This window comes from Pinus tabuliformis, chromosome 3_1, assembly GCF_031772625.1.
Source record: "Pinus tabuliformis cultivar Carrire ecotype Pingquan chromosome 3_1, CPIR1, whole genome shotgun sequence".
Taxonomy (NCBI): domain Eukaryota; kingdom Viridiplantae; phylum Streptophyta; class Pinopsida; order Pinales; family Pinaceae; genus Pinus; species Pinus tabuliformis.
The window spans coordinates 589,021,619-589,042,440 of NC_142301.1; positions in this window are offsets into that span (position 1 = coordinate 589,021,619).

Genomic DNA, 20,822 nt, shown 5'->3' on the forward strand with positions numbered 1-20,822 from the left:
ACCGATTCCTAAGAGACCGTGGATGAGTGTCTCGATGGACTTCATCACTCAGTTGCCACAGGTTCAGGGGTATAATGGGATAATGGTCATGGTTGATCGTTTTTCCAAGTATGCTGTCTTTGTTCCTACAAAGATACCATGTGGAGCCGAGCGGACTGCGGAGTTGTTCTTTAAGAACATAGTGAAGTATTGGGGGATGCCATTAAGCATCGTGTCGGATAGAGATCCGTGTTTTATAGGCAGATTTTGGACCACATTGTTCAAGTTAGTCGGCATAGAGTTGTTGATGAGTTCGAGTTACCATCCGCAGACAGATGGGCAGATCGAGAGGATCAACACATTGATGGAGGACTACTTGAGACATTATGTGACGGCTGATCAGAAGAATTGGCCTGAACTCTTGGATATTGCTTAGTTTAGCTACAATATTCAAAAGAGTTCTGTGACGGGGTATAGTCCATTTGAGTTGGTGAATGGACAGATGCCGGTTGCACCACATACTTTAGTGACGGGAGGCTTCTTGAGGAGTCCTCATGCGAAGAAGTTCATGAAGGCTTGGGAGGAGACCTTGGAGTTAGCACGGTTGCGATTGCACGATGCTGCAAGGAGGATGAAAAAGTATGCTGATCGGGGGAGACGGGAGGCACACTTTAGTGTGGGAGATATGTTGTTTCTCAGGATTACCGGGGAGCAGTTTCAGCCAGCCAAAGGGACTGCGAGCAAATTGACACGGAAGTATGAGGGACCATTCTGAGTGAAGAAGAGAGTGGGGGAAGTTGCTTATGAGCTAGAGCTTCCGCACCATATGCACATGAAGCATCCAGTTTTTCATGTGAGTCAGTTGAAAAGATGTAGACTTGATTCAGACCATCCAGAGAGAGCTGAACGACCGAGAGGACCAGCCGGGATTGTGGACAAGCCAGGACTAGAGTTGGAGAAGATTTTGAGCTATCGAACAATAGGGATTGGTTGCCACATGAAACGAGAGTATCTTGTCAAATGGAAGAACGCAGCAGAGGAGGAAAGTTGGGAATCGGAGGACTCACTTTGGAGATTGAAGAAGAAGATTGCGAAGTATGAACGGAAGATACTGAGGCAGTCGGGATTGTCGAGGGCGACAATGATTTCCAGTGGAGGAGGATGTGACGACCTGCGGTCATTGGCCGACCGGGCGCACGCGCTTACCTCCGTGAAAAACAACTGAGGCAGAAATGCGACGAGCACCAACAATGAGGCGCGGTTATGATATAGCGCGCGGACAGATTGGCGCGCTACTTATAGGTGAGCTGGGCATATACAAATGGTGGGTGAGCCGACTTGACATAGGGGTGTCGCACCATCGGTTGAGGGCGTCGGCTCATGTTGAACGATGGCGTTGGAGGGTCGGCTGGTTGGAGGTCGCCCACGGTTGGAGGCGTATATACACTTGGTGGAAACGCTCATTTCAACCATCGCACTTCGCATCATCTCCTTGCATAAGAGGTAGGGCGAAGGCGCACTTAAAGTCGCAGCAAGTTGTGTGGATGCGCCTGTCGAGTCGGACAAGGCAAGGCACGTCATGCAGCGCGGTTGAGGCGCGGGTGGAGGGTGCGCTAGGGCGCCCGCCCGCCAAGTCTTGGTGAACGAGTTCGGTTGTACATGAGCGCGGGTTGTGCACGGGCGCGCCTGCCCGTTTGACATAAACTTGTGTGTTGTTGTATTGTATTTTGGGTGGAGTGTTGTGGTGTGACCAATGTGTGCTCTTGCACGGGCGGGCGCCCAACCTCGTTTATGAATGCCGGTGGAGCGCTGCTCCCGGTCATTGTAATATTTCTTCATATATAATAAAAGAAGATTTCCTCTTGCATATTGTTGGGTTATTATTGCTTTTCATGTATTATTAATGGATTCTGCACATTAATAATGTTAATTCATGGTTATTATGAATTGTTGAAGGCATAGTTCGTAAAGTTAATCTAACTATGGAAAGAGTTGGTAACTTAGGCAGTGCCGCACCTGGCCAATTTAAGGAAAAAAGAATTGAGGGCGTGACAACGAGAGTGCAGTAGGAGCGATATGGTTACGACGAAGGAGCGTACATGATGTAGGAGGAGCGAGAGGGTCAGCGAAGGAGGAGGAATGGAGTTACACGATATCAGAGGAGCCAGAGAGTTGGCGAGGCAAGAGCAAGAGAAAGAGCAAGGGTGAAGTTTAATTTCGTTATTTTTAGATTAATAATTTAATCTCACACGGTTACTTTTATCTTTTTATCATAAATAGCTTTCTCATAAATATCGATTTAGACCAGCACAAAATTCAGGGGTTAGCATATATAATACATAGTTACCAAATATTCGAATTCGATTCGATATGGAAAAAATCTGACATTATAAAATTCAATAGAGAAAAATTCAACATTATACATCTTAAAAATACTTAATTTTTTTTTTTTTAAATTTAAATAAACAATCATTATATGAAAATTCATTAAATCTTTCTCTACTAAGTATATTTATGTTTACTTATTTCCAACGTTAATTTCTCCTATTTAAAATGTTATAGACCCCTTCTCTCTAAAATAGTTTAGAAATAATGAGGATCAAAATGCATCAAATTAATTATTATTGCAGACTAGAAAAACATGTAAAAGTAAAATCTAATAATATGAGTCACAACACACAAAGCTAGAGTTCAATGTAAAAATTGAGATATTGGATATTAAAATTATGATTTAAGTGATCTCTAAATACCATGAAATTTATGTCTAAATCACTAAATAGATCTATTTGAAAATGTACATGCCATCTACAAACATTGATACAACTCCTAAAGGGTCTTTTTTCTAGATATCTACAAACTTCTAGAGAATCTTCTTGAAAGACAACAACAATGATATCCAATTTAAGATTCAAATATGAATTTAGATCATTTACTTCATGCTCATTTTGTATTATAGTTAAAAAACAATGTTACTTATAAAATAAACACCTTTAAACCTTATAAAACAATGCAATAAAAGTTACTAGGAATAATAATATGTCAAACTAGAACAATTCAATCATAAAATGTCACAAAGTTAAAACATAGTTTAAGAATTATGTGCTTATACGAAATGCTAATAGAAATAAAAAATTTATGATCATTACCATAAATGAAGGGCCAAAATTATCTTAAGGTGTGTAGGTCATCTCATCTCCATTGTCCTCATCCGCATCAGTGTATTCACTCATGAGAGAGGAATTATCACTACTAGCACTCTCATCTAGAATATCTTTGAGAAAGACATCATTCTTATTGATGTGATGTGTGGACGTAGAAGACGATCCCACAATTGGTGCTTGTGAGGTTGCACTAGATGCATTAAAAATAGGGGGAACCTCTCGTACTATATTTGAAGTTGTTTTCTTCCCCTCCAAATATTTCAGCCACAAGTGTAAATTGCAATGAATTCTAGCCAAACCTACGAATTTTCTAGCTCCTAAATGTTTTCTTTTCTTACTATGGATGAACTCATGAGTGCTCCAACTCCTTTCACATGTTGATGCACTAGTGACCTATTTTTTTACATGAAGATAACATTATATTAGTATAATAATTTACATGGAATAATTTGCAAATATACATACAAAGTATAAGTAATTATGATGCCTACATACCTGACTCCACACCCTGACTGCAAATGTTTGTAGTTGAGGTCTCTCATATCCATGGAGAAACCACCATTGAGCAGGGGTGACCTATGGATGGTGCATATCTCATAGTGCCCTAGCTGTAGTGAAAGCATGACTAGTCTCTTGCCTATATGATATTGATTGTATTCGTATTTGATATTGTATCTCAGGATCATGATACATCCTCTCCATGAAATTACAAAATCCCTCCATGATATCTCTATACTTAGGAACGTGAAAGTAATTAGGTGCTAGAAAAAGCCCCGCGACATGTAATGGCATATGCAACATACACCACCTTTTTTCCACAATTCTACATATTGGATTATAAAATGAACTATCATTCTTACATATCAATGATATGTGTTCTCTTACCCTATCCATGCCCTCATATACAAAACCCATACATGCAACATTAGAATCCACCATCCTCAATATTTGTACAATAGGCTCACAAATAGAGATGATTTTTTCTGCAGATGACCAAAACATTTCATTGAAGATTGTTTTCTCTATTTGTTTACCACCTTCTGACCTTGACAAAGGAGAGTTCACCCACTCTTCATTGCATACAAATGATCGTAATGCAGCTTTTTTCTCTACCACCCTTTGCAGTGCAATAAAATGGGTGGCAAATCTAGTGTCACCTGGTCTCAGTAGATTCCTGGTTTTGTATTTTCTAGATATACTCAAACTCAATTGGTGGTTAAGAATGAATTTGACCAGTTGCCTTGCTTGAGATATATTTACTTGCACCCAACCTATTTTACCAATGTCATGAAGGGCTAGATCAATACAATGTGCTGCACAAAGTGTCCAAAACAACTTAGGGAAATGCTCCATCAATAGCTCACCAGCACGAACACAATTGGATGCATTATTAGTGACAACTTGGACTACATTGCCCTCTCCTATAGATAATATGGTGTCCTTTGGTATCTGAAATAAATATTCAACAGTCTTTGTTTTGTCCATACAATCAATAGTAGACAAATGGATCAATCCCTGAGGACAACAAGCAAGTGTATTCACAAGATGTCTAGACTAGCGATCAGTCCAACCATCACTAAGTAAATGTTATGCTTTTAACCTGCAAGACGACACCAGAATACCAAATATGCGAAGAAATATACCCAGAACATAGAACAATGAGAAATAACAACAAGTATTTTACTATTCAGAAAGAAATGTTCACTTGCCTCTTCGAGGGGGCAACCTCCATTAGAACTGAGCTCACTTACAAAATAAGACACCATGCTCCTCGAGGGGAGTCTCTATCCTTTATATAGGATTCATACATGCAATACCATAGGGCAATACCATGGTTTTTATTAATACCATCTATCTAATACCATGGCCCATTTGCAACTAACTGTGGTCCCTTCATTAAATGCGGGTTAACCACTTACAATTATTAATATGGGCTTTATTGACTCTTTACTTAACTATAACTATGATTCAATCCTATTACACAAATAAGGGGGTTAGGGTTGGACCCTAACATGCCCTCCCCCATAAGAATAGCCTTGTCCTCAAGGCTGAAGCTATGGAAATTGCTGAAGGATAGTGGATGGTTCCCAGGTTGCATCTTCTGGAGAGGTGTCTTTCCACTTGACGAGGACTTCCTTGATCGTGCGGCCATGCAGGTGCTGTTCTTGTGTGTCAAGAACCTGTTCAGGTTGGAGCCAGACTGACCCTTCTTCATCCACTTCAAGAAGACTGGTTTGAATTTTGCAATGGTTCCTAATCACTTTCTTGAGGCATGAGACATGGAAGACTGGATGGATTTTTGCAGTGGGTGGCAAAGCTAGCTTGTAGGCGACTTCTCCAATGCGCTGAAGTACTTGATCCAGTCCGTAGAATTTTGGAGATAATTTCTGACAACCCTTGTCTTTGAGTGATGTTTGCTTATATGGTTGCAACCTCAAAAATACCTGATCCCCTTCTTGAAATTGGCGTTCTGAGCAATGTTGATCTTCCTGTTGTTTCATGCAGTTTTGAGCTTGATGAAGATTCTCTCTAAGGTGGGCCAGCATGGTTGTGCGGTTCTATAGGAGTTGATCCACTGCTTGTACCTTTGAGCATCCCTTAATATAAGAAGTAGGGGAAGGAGGGAGTTGACCATAAACTTCTTCATATGGAGTCATTTTGGTGGTGGCATGATAGTTGGTGTTATACCACATTTCGGCTAGAGGTAACCATTGTACCCAGAGATGTTGTTTTTCTGAAGTGAAACACCTAAGGTAGGTCTCTAGACATTTGTTGACTGCTTCAGTTTGACCATCAGTTTGTGGATGATAGGAAGTACTGAGTTGTAGTTGGGTACCTTGTAGCTGAAAAAGTTCCTGTCAAAAGTTACTGGTGAAGATCGGGTCACGATCAAACACAATGGAAGTGGGCATGCCATGCAATTTGAAGATCTGATCCATGAAATATTGAGCGACCAAAGTTGGTGTAAAAGGGTGGGGTTGCGCACAAAAATGAGCATACTTAGAAAGTCTGTCCACAACCACCATGATGACTGACTTGTTTCCTGACTTTGGAAGACCCGTAATGAAATCCATAGAAGCCTCCAGTCAGATTGAGGCCGGGATGGGCAATGGCTGTAATGTGCCTGGGGATTTGGCTGTTTCTCCTTTATGGCGCTGACAGACGTCGCATTCAGCTACAAAAGTAAGAATGCACTTTTTCATGCCTATCCAAAAAAATTATATTCGAGTGCGAGCATACGTCTTCTAAAAGCCCGAATGTCTTGCAGTGGGAGATGAGTGCAAGTCCACCAAAATGTGGCTTTTGAGGGTGGATGTTGGTGATATTATGACTCTGTCCTTGTAGCGAAGAATCTCATCTTGCCACGAGTAGCCTGCTGTGGAATTTGGATCTGTCTGCAATTAATTAATGAGTTGGGAGAGCGAGGGATGTGAAAACCATTCCTTGCGAGCCTCTTCAATCCATTATGGAATGGGAAGGGAAATTGAGAGCAAGGTACTTTCCTCCTCAAATTGGCAGGATAACGAATCTGCTACAATATTTTTGCGCCCTTTCTTGTAAATTTTCTCATAATCATATCCCAGAATTTTGGCAAGCCATTTATTTTGTTGTCGTGAGGATAGGCATTGCTCCAAAAAATATTTAAGGCTTTGATGGTCTGTGCGTATTTGGAAACAGCGCCCCAATAATTATGGTTGCCAGGTGTCTACTGCATGTAAGATGGCCATCATCTCCTTCTCATAGGTAGATTGTCCCAGATTCTTCCCATTTAGTTGTTGGCTTGTGAAGGCCAAGGGTCAACCTTTCTGGATTAAGACCGCCCCAATACCCGTACCAGAAGCATCACATTCAATCACAAAATATTTGTTGAAGTCGGGTAGTGCTAAGATTGGAGTGGAACACATGGCATGTTTGAGAGCTGCAAAGGCCTGTTGTACTTCATCATTCCAGAGGAATGAATTTTTCTTGAGGAGTTGAGTGAGGGGCCTAGCAATGCGACCATAATTGCGGACAAATTTGCAATAGTAGCCTGTGAGACCCAAAAATCCTCTCAAGCTCTTCAAGGTCTTTGGTTGAGGCCAATCTTGCATTGCCTGGATCTTTTTGGGGTCCACCCTAACACCTTCACGCCCCACAATGTGGCCCAAATACTCAACTTCTTCCATGCCAAAAGAGCACTTGGACATCTTGACAAATAATTTATGCTTGCGGAGCAGTTGCAAGAGCAGATCTACATGCTGAAGATGTGTGGCCCAGGTGCGACTGTAGATGAGGATGTCATCAAAGAAAACAAGGACAAATTTTCTGAGATATGGTTTGAGTAGGTGGTTCATAAGGCTCTGAAAAGTGGATGGGGCATTACAAAGACCAAATGGCATGACCAGGAACTCATAATGGCCTTCATGAGTTCAAAAAGCAGTCTTTGGAATGTCTACTTCTTTCATGCGAATTTGGTGGTAGCCTGAGTGAAGGTCGAGCTTAGTAAAGAATTGAGCCCCATTTAGTTCATCCAGCAAATCATTGACAACTGGGATGGGAAATTTATCTTTGACCGTCAACTTATTGAGTGCCCTGAATTCTGGACACATACGCCATTCCCCATCTTTCTTGAGCACCATGACCACCGACGATGAATAAGGACTAATGTTGTGATGAATGACGCCTGCTTCCAAGAGTTCCTTGATTATTTTTCAATTTCATTCTTTTGGGTGAACGGATATCTATATGGGCGCACATTTGGTGGTTGGGCTCCTGGGACCAAAGTAATGATATGATCATGTTCCCCTCTCGAGGGTGGAAGCTCATGAGGCTTGTCAAAGACTGGCACATGGTTGTTTAAGATCTGTTGCATCTCAGGATGAATATGAAGAGAATTGGGTTCGAAGGCCTGGATGGCATTAAATTGGGCTATAACTCCATGGCGGCCCTTTTTTAACAATTTTTCCATCCGATGTGAGCTGATGATAGAGGGAGCTCCTGCCTAGAGTCTGCAGAGGGTATGTGTGTGGTTGTTATGCTTAAAGCTCATATATAAATCCTCGAAATCCATTGTGATTGGACCAACTGTGCGAAGCCATTCAGTACTTAGGACAATGTCACACCCTCCCATGTGTATGAAAAACATGTGGGTCTTTAACTGATAATCCCCCATTTGAAGTTTGACATTTTCACAGTGACCTTCACATTTCATTGTCCCCCCATCAACAATTTGGACCTGGAAGTTAGAAACTACTCGGACAAAACAATGCACTGCTTCCACGACTCTTTGATGGATAAAATTATGTGTACTGCCACTATCAATCAAGACTAATACTGGGTGATGCTTAATAAAACCTATGATTTTGAGAGTTTGGGGAGAAGAAATCCTTGCCAAAGCATGCAGCGAGATAACTGGTTCTTCAGGTACATTGTCCTGCTGGTTGTCCTCTTCTTCCTCCTCTGGTTCCTCAAGTGGTGGGCTTCCTCCGATGAACTGTGATCAGTAGCATAAATTTGAAATAATTTGGGCTCCTTGCATTTATGCCCAGGGGAGTATTTCTCATCACAATAGTAACACAATCCTTGCTTTCTTCTTTCTACCATTTCTGCTGGTGACACCTTTTGAACCTTGAGTGTTTGGGTAGTGCTTTGAGCTTGTGTGGGACGACCCTTGGCAATAAAATTTGGGCAATTGGACTGGGCCACTAACGCACGTTCTACTTTAGGAGCTATCCTGCAAGCATGGAGCCATGAGCTAGGGTGGTGCAGTTAGATGTGGGTTTGTATGGCTTCTTTGAGACCATTGACAAAACATTCCATGTAGAACTCAACTTGTAGACCTCCAGTGCGGAAAGCTAAGGCTTCAAAGGCTATAATATATTCGTTCACTGGTCTTGTCTGTTGGAGATTAGTGAGACGACCCAAAAAATCAGATTCATGGTCAAAGCGATTCGTAAGAGCTTTTTTGAATGTCTGCCAAGTCAAGGGCCTTCCATAGAAACATTGATGCCATTGCCACCATTGCCATCTTTCATTTTCCAAGTACATGATACCCTCACTAAGCTGAGTCGCATCATCCAGGATGTAATTCAGTGTGAAATATTGCTCCATTTGTGCTATCCATGCGGCCGGGTGACAGCCATCAAATTTATACATGTCCAACTTGGGTGGTCGCGGATGGGATTGTTGGTGGGTGCCAAAGAGGTGAAGAGACTGGCTAGACTCGCCCTCAATGTTTTCATTGCCAATATATGCCTTTGTGCGTTCCGCCACCTTGCCCTTAGAGAGTGTTTCATTTATGTTGTTGAGCTGCAACATGACCTGGTTCAATTGTGATTCAAGGTTGTCAATCCTCTCATTGGCCATAGCTTGAGCTCTAGTTTATACCATGCACCGATCCGCTGTACTTGAAATTTGGGACCGCCCGAAATTTTTGGCACTAATAATTGAATGGTACCACCTTGCTCAGCTCGTTGACCAGATTCTTATGGGCTAAGTCACCAATAAGCATCTCGAGGGGTCTCATACATTTTTTTTTATACTCCGAATGGAGTTTTACTCCTTGCTTAGGAATACTGCAGTAACCGAATCCTATAAATGTCAATGTTGCCTAAAGTCCTACAAAAATCATGCCTAGGTATAGGAACCCCCACAATTAGTCAGATTTGAATGGCAGATCTAATTGTTGCGACGGCTATAGAGCCCAAACTGCTAGATCTGGATGGCGGATCTGATGGATCTGGCAGAACTGATTGCTGCTGTGGATCTGATGGATCTGAATGGCTAATCTTATAGATCTGAATGACGGAATTGATTACTGCTGCTGCGACAAAAACCCACTTGTGAGATCTGATCTGGCAAAGATTATGCGTGATTCAGAGATAGAGAAGGGAACTATGGTCTCCAGGAGTGTCAGGGGCTACAGATCGCAATATACATAAGGGTCTGGCTGTAGTACTCAGCCCCATTTTTTAGGGCACTAACCAAGGAGGATCAACTGTACCCTTAGCCATACAACCTGACCACCCTATCGTACGCGCGAGTAATCTCTCCGAGTGCTGTTCTCGGTGTATTGTAGCAGCAAGATGGCCAATAGTTTATCTATGGCGAAGTTTCATGGGAGCTAGGGGGCTTCCGATATACCCAGAGGGTACTTGGAAGACAGTTCGTGCGCGGTTCTTTCTAATGCGCTACTACTTGAAGGGGTACCCATAGGGGTTACAAGGGAGTCTAACAAGTGTGACCACCTCTTGTATTTCCTGCGTGCATGCCTCCCCAAATCTGTAGGTTTATGTGCTCAACGACAGATCCCGCGGTTTAAAGATGCCGAAACACGTCTCTAGACAAGTTTTTTTTTTGCTAAAAATTGGAGATCCCACCAACCCTGGAAGGCACTCTGATACCACTTGTTATGCTCTTAACCTACAAGACGATACCAGAATACCAAATATGCGAAGAAATATACCCATAACATAGAACAATTAGAAATAACAGTAAGTATTTTATTATTTAGAAAGCAATGTTCACTTACCTCTTTGAGGGAGCAACCTCTAATAGAGCTGAGCTCACTTACAAAATAAGACACCATGCTCCTCGAGGGGAGTCGCTATCCTTTATATAGGATTCATACATGCAATACCATGGGGAAATACTATGGTTTTTATTAATACCATCTATCTAATACCATGGTCCATTTGCAACTAATTGTGGTCCCTTCATTAAATGCGAGTTAACCACTTACAATTATTAATATGGGCTTTATTGACTCTTTGCTTAACTATAACTATGACTCGATCCTATTACATAAATAAAGGGGTTAGTGTTGGACCCTAATAGTAAAGTACATCCAGAAATAGCCCATGAATCCCTTATTGGTTTAACTCTTTCCTCTATTCTTTGTTTTCTCCTATCAATTCCTTCGGTCCTAAGACTTTCATAGCTTGGAGGAACATATGAGGGACCAAAATGGCCGATATCTTTTAACATATCATGAAATAATGGGCTTTTGGTAGTGTTGAAAGAGATATTACAACTAATGAAAAAATCATAAACTACATCATCTACCTCATTTCGCTCCAATGGCTTCCAAGCTTTCTCCAATGTTTGTTGTGTTGGATCAATGTCTGTTAAAGTAGGTTCTCTTTGTGATCCATATGGCATAGAAGATGTTGTAGATGCCACAAATGGTGGGAAAGAGCTTGGTGTTGAATTAATAACATTTCCTCTTCCCATGAGTGTATCTTGTGTTCTTTTTTTCTTGCTTCTTGGACTACCTTTCCTTGCTTATGAGCATTGACTTCTTCACTTAAAATTTTCTTCACATCTTTATCAATTTTAGTACATGCTGCCACTCCTCCACCAGTTCCACTCACAATGCCAAGAAAATGATCTCTTGCTCAAGTCACTGATGTCCCACAAGTATTATTGCAGAACTTGCAATAAATTTTTCCATCATTTTTTATTTCAAGATATTTCCATTCAGGAAGTTTCGATCTAGGTGCCATTAATGTCCTTTAGAGGGTCTCCAAGTTTCCTCATTGCAAGAAAAAAAAATCATTCAAATTCGATGAACTATATTTGTACATATTTTGAAAAACAAAAATGTTCAAACTATAGAAAATACAAAAGAGACAATGCATAGAAGCCTACTTATGATATTACTTATAATTGAATATTAAAAACATGGTAGTCTATGTGAAACTAAAACACATTAATTCCTAAGAATCTAGTAGAAAATTGCAAATATGACCAGGTATAATTTAAAAACTATTACTAGAGTGATAATTGGATAGATACAAGGAAATTAATATTTACATGTCTATCATGGAAAATTTTAGGGGCTAATGTTCGCCCAGTGGGCTAATTTTCCATGATTTGTCCACAAAAAAGATTCGCCAATTTCCAATTTTATAAAAGACGATTCGCCCAAATTTTAGAATATAAAATTATTTTACCTTAAAAATCGCCAACATTATATAGAGACTATATATAAAATAATTATAAATTTGATTAATTTTACAAATATATCAATAAACATTTATAATTTGCATATTAGGGATTAGTGAGATTCGCCAATGTTTTAAACTTCAAGAAAATTTTCCATCCTTAAAATTTTCCTTGATGTCTATTAACAACTAAAACAAAATATTTGATCACAAATAACAAATAATAGTTTTCATTTAATTTCAATTTGTTATGTGTCCTATCTTATCTGAATTGCAGTGCCCAACCTTGACTACAGAAAATGAGCCCCTCTATTTGAATTCCACACGAGTGATCCTTGTTTTGCAGTGGAATGCAATCTAGGTAATCATTATACTCCAACCTGGTAAGGGATATCATAAAAAAATCATGAGAATAAAAACAAAAATGTGATTTAAATATATTTGCATTTTTTTTAATATAAAACTTACAATTCCCTATATTTTTTTTAATTCCAAAAGTGTTTAGTTGATGCATTGATCCAAAATTCTTTGTTGAAGAGAACAAATTCTTAATTCTAATTCTGTTTTGCTACTAATTTGACCAAGAATTATTTATGGAAGGGAATAAGTTTTTAACTATAATTTCTAGGTATACATTGCCACTACATTAAGACATAATTCCATGTTAATTCTCATTACTTGTAGAAGGTTTCCAAAAAAACAAGATTAGTTGGTAAACTAGTTTTATTGCAATTTTTAAAAAATAGAACTTACCTTCTCTGTCATAATTTAAATTTAATATGGAAAAAAAAATACAAGTGCAAACTTATAATTTTCTACCAAACTTTAATATAAAATTGAACATGTAAATTTAGTTTATTGTTTTTTATATAAAACATGTAGCATGAAAATTTACTAAGCATACCAATCTTACTATACCATTTGTAACTACATAATTTTTTACATGTTATTTATTATTTTATTATTTTATACATAAAATTTAAAATGTAAATTTACTTTCTATTCTATTCACAAGTGTAAACTTACCTTTATTACTATTTTATAGTTTTTTCATGTAAATTTAATTATTATTCTAAGCAAAACTTACCTTTACTATCATTTATTTTATTCACAAGTGCACACTTATCTTAGGTAACTGCAATTTCTTATTTTATATTTTTTTGTAATATAGAAGTTGCCATTTTTCTATACTTTTGTACAGGAGTTATGGATTTGCAACTAAGATTTTTCATTTTATATTTTTTATATGTATTTTTTTAATATTGGATTTATCCTTTTCCTATTTTTTCATTAGAATTATCCATTTAAACCGAAATTTTCCATTTTATATTTTTTTTGTAATATAGAAGTTACTGTTTTTCTATTTCTTTTATTCACAAGTGCAAACTTATCTTTAGGTATTCTCATTTTATACTTTTTTGTAATATAAAAGTTTTCGTTTTTCTATGCTTTTGTATATGAGTTATTTTCTATTTTTCATTATTTTTTTTAATATTGGATTTATCATTTTTTTTCTATTTTTTCATAAGCCTTATCCATTGTAAACTCAATTTTTCCATTTTATAATTTTTTGTAATATAGAAGTCACTGTTTTTCTATTTTTTTGTATAAAAGTTGTGGATTTGGAAGTTTACCATTTTATATCTTTTATAATTTTTTTCTAATATTGATTTATCTTTTTTCTATTTTTTTTATAGGAGTTATCCATTTAACACTTAAATTTGTCATTTTATAATTTTTTCCAATATAGAAGTTATAGTTTTTGTTTTTTTTTATAAGAGTTACCAATTTGCAAAGAATTTACTATTTTATAATTATTATTTTTAATATATAAGTTATCCTTTTTTTTTGCAATTTGTCATTATATAGAAATTACTAACTAATTATGCATTTAACACTGAAATTTCTCCATTTATAATTTTTTCAAATATAGAAATTAGGTTTTTTGTTTTTTTATAAAAGAGGTACCAATTTATCATTTCATAATTTTTGTTAAGATAGAAGTTAGTTTTTTTAGTTGCAATTATATAGAAATTACTAACTAGCCTCTCATTTAAAACAATTGAGTCACATGTTGCTTTCTAAATATGTATAGGAGCTATTTATATTATTTAATGTCAATGGCAATAATTTTTGCATTTGATTCATTTTTAATTAAATTAATTATTTAATAAAAAATTTACATTTTAGTATTAGCAATTTGTTTTCAATTATACCATATTAAGTCCTAGAACAATTTGTAAATAATATATAATGAAATACCAAAATCAAACTAGGATTAAAATAATCAATTTTCTAAACAAATTTCTAACCATATTTAACATTTTATAGAGAAATTTGATAAAAATTGTCGTTTTTTTTTTATAATTATTATCTTTTATAAAAAAAATTGTCTATTTTTTTTTAATTTTCTGATTAATCATCAAATAAAAAAGTACCCCATTTTTTCTTTTTAATATAAACACTAAAAAAATTACGCATATAACAATATTATAAAAACTAAATAAAATTGGCATTAAACTAAAAGATCGCTGCATTATTTTTATAAAAGTTCAATTCTCAAATTTCCATGTTCACAGCTGACCCTTACCGAATTAATTTCCACGTTCACAGCTGACACTTACCGAATTAGAAACTGACGAATTATTCGCCATACCGAACGGAATCAGCAAATTTCCGATTTTTTTTTGCTGGTACAGCCGAACTTGGTAACCATGATATAAAATGCATTAATAAAACTATAACTTCAGAAATAATGAAACTATAGCTCAAAAATATTAATAACCTAGCTATATATGCCATACAACTTGGTTGCTCAGCCTTGCGCTGCCCAGGTGTATGATAAGAAAGTCGTTGCTGGCTATGTCTGGAAGGTGGTAAGGTTTGAGGCGCACGGCTGAAGATAGACGATGTAACCCTACTAAACTCCCCAACCTTCGTGACCTTGCTAGTGCACGCCATCTTGTTCGCCTCATTGTCCTTCCAAAACGCATATAGTTCACCAATGCCACTTTTTCAATACCCTTTACTACGAATCTTCAGTGCTCCTGTTGGGTGTAGGTCTAGGACGTTCCTCATCAAGAGTGCTGATCAACGATGTGGAATCCCTGGATTTTGTGGCATGTGGCTCCCATTTATTGAATAAGCTACAATCTGCGCATGTGAAAGTTATCAGCGAATCTCCAGTCAATAGCCAATACACTAGTAGTGGGGTTGACGATTTCAGGGAAATTGCATATACATCCAGTGGCTGGCTAATGGTCCCCGACTGCCCCAAACAAATAGCGACCACAATGTGAAATAATTTGGCGAGGTTTTGGTGATGCCTCTACTGAACGACTTATTCATTATCAATACCCTGCAAAATCTAAATGGTCATTTTAATCGCGAAAGAAAATGATCTTAGTGAAATAAATTGCTGCCCAGGACTAGAACAAATAATTGAATGAATGCCTGAGCCCCATCCCCTTATAGTACCGTTTGCGTTTTCCATGTAGGATCACATCATTGCATGTCCGCAGTGCTGCAATGTACCTCGTTATCACCATCACGTGGTTGCAGGAGGAGCGATATGATTACGGCTGAGCGTAGACGATGTAAGAGGAACCAGAGAGTCAGCGAAGGTGAGGAAGGGCGTTACGCGATATGAGAGAACCCAGAGAGTTGGCGAGGCTATGCAGCAGGCGAAGTTTAATTCAGTCATTTTTAGGTTGTTTATTACTTTTGGAAGCTTGGATTGTTACTTCATTTTAATATTCACTGGGATAAATAAATTTAACTGAAGTCTTTCTGTTTTTAAATAGAATATATTCATATAAATATCATTTTATTTTAATAAATAACCAGATAAATTTATTTGTGCTATTTTAGTTTTGCTTAAAATTATGAGTTATCATAAACTTGAAATCTAAAAATCACCAATAATTTCACGCGGAATCCTGATATTTATCTGAATTTATAAACTAGTGTAGGCTAAATGCCTTTGCTTTATTCAAGGGAATCCCTTATAGGTCATTATAGGTTGAGATAATTAAACTCACTGTAGGCTAGTTAGTTGTTTCTTTGTCTCTCATGTAGTTTGATTTAATTGATTTTGAATGATGAGAAGATTTAACTGATTTTGTTTCCTTGTCTTTTGTGTAGTTTTATCTTTTGCGTAGTTTTATTTCACTAATTTTAAATGATAAAGAAATTTAATTCATTTTGAATGATAAGAACAGCTAATTCGCTCCATTCAAGTTTTGTATCAAATCTCTGTTCTTGCATTTCCTATCATGATATTAGAACACCAAATTACATAAGACTCCAAAGAAAATAACGTTTCAATTTTTTTTGCTCACAGAGAAATAGCAAGAGTAGTGAGGTGCTCCAGGACGAGAAGCCATGAGAAATTGCGAAAAATTGCGACACCCAAAACACAAAGCAGAGTTAGAGGTTTTAAAAGGGGAGTGGAAGTTGGTTTTTTTTAAAGATACCATCAGAAAAACTCGAAAGAAACCTCAAACGAAGGTCAAAGTCACAATCGAAAGAAGCCTCAACGAATTTTCAAAGGTGCATTTTTATGGCACGGTATTTTTTAAGGTTAAAGGTTTACGACAAAGGGTGTTCCATTTTCAATGAGTTCTCCTTTTTTAATGAGTCTCTATCCATGTTGAAAGGATCACGTTAAGGGAGAAGCTTCTATTTAAAAATGATTTTTCCAAAATAAAAAAAAAATAAAAAAAAATTCAACATTTTGTTTGAAAAAGATATTTTAAAAGTGTACAGGGAATATATATATATGTTTTTAAAATATGTGAGTTTAAACAAAAGGCAGTTATTTGAAAAGGCGTTATTTTATTGGAAGAAGATTTAAAAAAAAAAACAAAGGGTTTTACATTTTGCTTGGCACAAATTATGAATTCTGGTCTTTGTGACTAAAGACATTTATGCAGTCCCAAGAGTGTTGGGATACCTTGCATAATAGTTATGTAGAGTCGAACCAAGAAGCATTAACAACCATGAATAATAATCAGAGGAATGTTGTTGCAAAACTAAGAAATAAAGAGAGCAGAGTTAAATGTTGGATACAAAACTCAATCAATGACTCTATCTTCTACAAGATAACTGGCGCATTAACAACAAAAGAAGCTTGGGATATTTTGAAATCTCTGTATCAAGGTAATCATACAGTGAAGACTGTTAAATCACAGACATTGAGAACTCAATTCGAAACCCTGAAGATGACTGACACAAATAATGTTGATTTGTTCATGACTAGAGTCATGGGCATAGTCAATCAAATCTAACTTATTGGTGAAACCATAATAGATCAAAAGATAGTTGAAAAAGTCCTTCGAAGCCTACCTAAGAAATATGACATGTTTGTAACAACCATTCTGGAATCAAAAGATTTTACAACTTTCTCAATAGAACAATTGACTGGATTACTTCTAACACACGAAACAAGACTTAACCTCATAGAAGATTTCATCGAACAAGCTTTCAAAGCACAACTCTCTCTTGGCGGAGGCAAAGTTAGAGGATATAGAGGCAGTAGAAAGTGAGGCACAGACCGAGGTAGAGGTAGATGAGAACATCATCATGTAGTAGAGCAGTCAAGACCTACACAAAATCAAATATAAAGAAGCAAGGCATGGAGAAAACATAATGTCCAATGTTATTACTACAAGAAATTTGGGCATTATGAACATCAATGCAGAAAGAAACAATCATATCAACAAAGAGGCAGTGTCCATCTCTCCAACAATGAAGGAGAATCCTCTGATACCATGTTTCTTTCCTCCCATCTTTTTGAAGACACTCACAACGATGACCTTTGGTAGTTGGTGAGTGGCTACAACAATCATATGACAGGTAACAAAAATCTAATTTCTTGCATTTATGATTCCATAACATCTGAAATTACTCTTCAAAATTGCCCTTGTATTAAAGCTAAAGGGAAAGGTACCGTCCCTATTATTACCAAACATAATAAACATAAATACATACCTGATGTTTATTATGTTCCACATCTGATGCATAACCTTAGTAGTGTAGGTCAATTGATGGGACATGGTTATGATGTAATATTCCAAGGGAATGCATGTTATATCTATGACAAACCTCCCAATAGAAGGCTAATAGCAAAGGTTGAAAAAACCAAGAATAGAAGCTTTCCATTGAATTTTAGAAGTCGAAATATTTCACAGTCTTTTGCACACAATTTGTCAAGAATAAATGAATCACAGTTATGGCATTCTAAGTATGGGCATATTCCCCTAAAGAGTCTAAGTCTACTTCATAATCATTCTATGGTTATTGGTCTCCTTGTTATCAATGAAAAATATTGTAATTGTGAAATTTATATTCTATCCAAGCATAAAAGAGATAGCTTTCCCACATCTTCCTCTAGAGCAAAAGAGCCATTCGATCTAGTCCATACAGATATATGTGGCCCAATGCAGACACAATTAAGTGGTGGTAGTCTTTATTTTTTGACCTTCGTTGATGATTATAACATGAAGATATTGTTGTATTTTCTCAAAAATAAATCAAATACTTTCTCAAGATTCAAAGAGATCAAAGTAGAAGAAGAAAACAAGAGTGAAAAGCCTTTGAAAGTACTCAGGTCTAATAAAGGAGGATAAGAGAACTCCAATTACTTTAAATCCTTTTATCAACAACAATGAATCATCATGCAGAAGACAACAAGATATAGTCCACAACATAATGGAGTAGTAGAAAGGAATAACTAGTCAATCATGAATATGGCCAAATGTATATTTCATGAGAAGAATTTGTCCCATCACTATTGGGATGAATAAGCTTGTACTATAGTATATGTTCTCAACGTATATCCAACAATTAGTGTCTAAGATTCAATACCTCAAGAAGCATGGAATGGTAAGACAGTGAATGTATCTCACTTTAGAATTTTTGGATCTATATCATTTGGACATGTTTCTGGGCAGCTAAGATATAATCTCGATGATAGAAGTGAAAGATGTGTTTTTGTAGGCTATAGTGAACAATATAAGGCCTATAGAATCTATAATCCAATCACCCAGAAGTTTGTTTTAAGCAAGGTTGTTAATTTTTTTGAAAATAAACCTTTGTCTAGTAAAATTGATTTTAAATCAGCTTGGCCATCCACCACATCTACCAAGAATGTAGGTTCATGGAGAGCCATACTACTATGAAAATAGTACACTTCCAACAATGAATACACGAGTGATTCATTATCTTCAAAAGACAATTATAAAACTATAAGCATTAGAGAAATACATGAGTAGGAGCATGAGTTTGATCAACATAATATGTTTTCCTTTCTTTCATCTCAACCAACCCATTTTGAAGAGGAAGTAAAAGAAAAACATTGGATTGATGCAATGAATAAAAAAATTGTTGCCTTAGAGAAGAATGAGACTTAGGAATTAGTTGATCTCCCAAGAGGCAAAACTAGAATTGGTATAAAGTCGGTATACAAGACCAAACTGAATGGAAAAGGAGAAATTGAGAAAGATAAGGCACAGTTGGATGCTAAAGGTTTCTCACAATAGTTTGGCATTGAATATGATGAAACCTATACTCCAGTAGCAAGCTTAGACACTGTCAGAACTATTTTGTCCATATCAGCTCAACACAAATGGAAAGTCTATCAACTTGTTGTGGCGGCTGCAACACCCTCAAAATTTTTTTCCTACATCCAAATTTCAGAGCCTTCCTTAGTTTTTCCACTTATGGTTGCAAACACTTGAGCTCATTCCATGAGCTCTTGTATAGTCTTTACACCTCTTTTCCTGTCTGATCAATGGTCGTCTTTTGGCATGTTGGTTTTTTTGTCATTCTTGCAGTCTTGTTCTGGAAATTTTGAAGGTTGATCTTTGTGTGCATGAGTTTTCTTCACTCTGTGAACATTGGTCGTACTCATACACAAAGTTGTAAGCACTGTCGTGCAAGTTTTGTCACGGTTGTTCGAAGGTCTATCTAAAGTGTCGCACTTGTCGCTCTTAACATCAAGACAATCTCACTGAGAACATGTTTGTCTTTTTGGTTTGTGATGTCGTGTCGTAGAGTCATGCTAAGGGTCTAATTACAATGTCAGGTCTATAGAAGTTCACTTGCTCTCACACTTAGCCATTTTTCCTGTAAATCGGTTGACTGGACAAACCCCTTCAATCGGAGCCCGAATAAGCTGCACTGCACAGTCTCAGCTCTCAATAACCCTGCTCTACTGCCCAAAATTATGAAGTGCTTTTGGCTATCCTCTCGAACAACTGCACTACATAATCCTGGAGGTGAGTAGGCTGTGTGTCTCTCATAATTGCACAGAAGTTGTCTCCAAACCCGATCCAATCTGTGCTTCCTCCAAGATTAGTTATCAAGCCTCCCTTTGGTCTATTGAAAATATGCACTGCATTGTGACCCGAGGCTGCACTACTCTCCAAAATTAGGCCGATGTGCCCAGCTGCTTGCAGCAACTATGCAGTCATGCTCAGTCAAGCCTCCTATTTGATTATTTTTCTCTCCTCCTAAAAATTATTTAGTTATAACTGGTACACATTCTACTGCCTCGGTCTCCACTATTTCTAGAAATTACACAGTGCTGCCTGTCCCACACTATCTCTGAGAAATGTGTAGTTATGACTAGTAGCTCCCCGCAGCCCGACCTGCCCCACTTTGTCTCCCTTCGAGAAATTTTACAGATCCTCAATTGGACCTCGAGTGACTCGCTCAGTCCTCATCCTGAAAATTACGCAGAACTATCCAGTAGTTC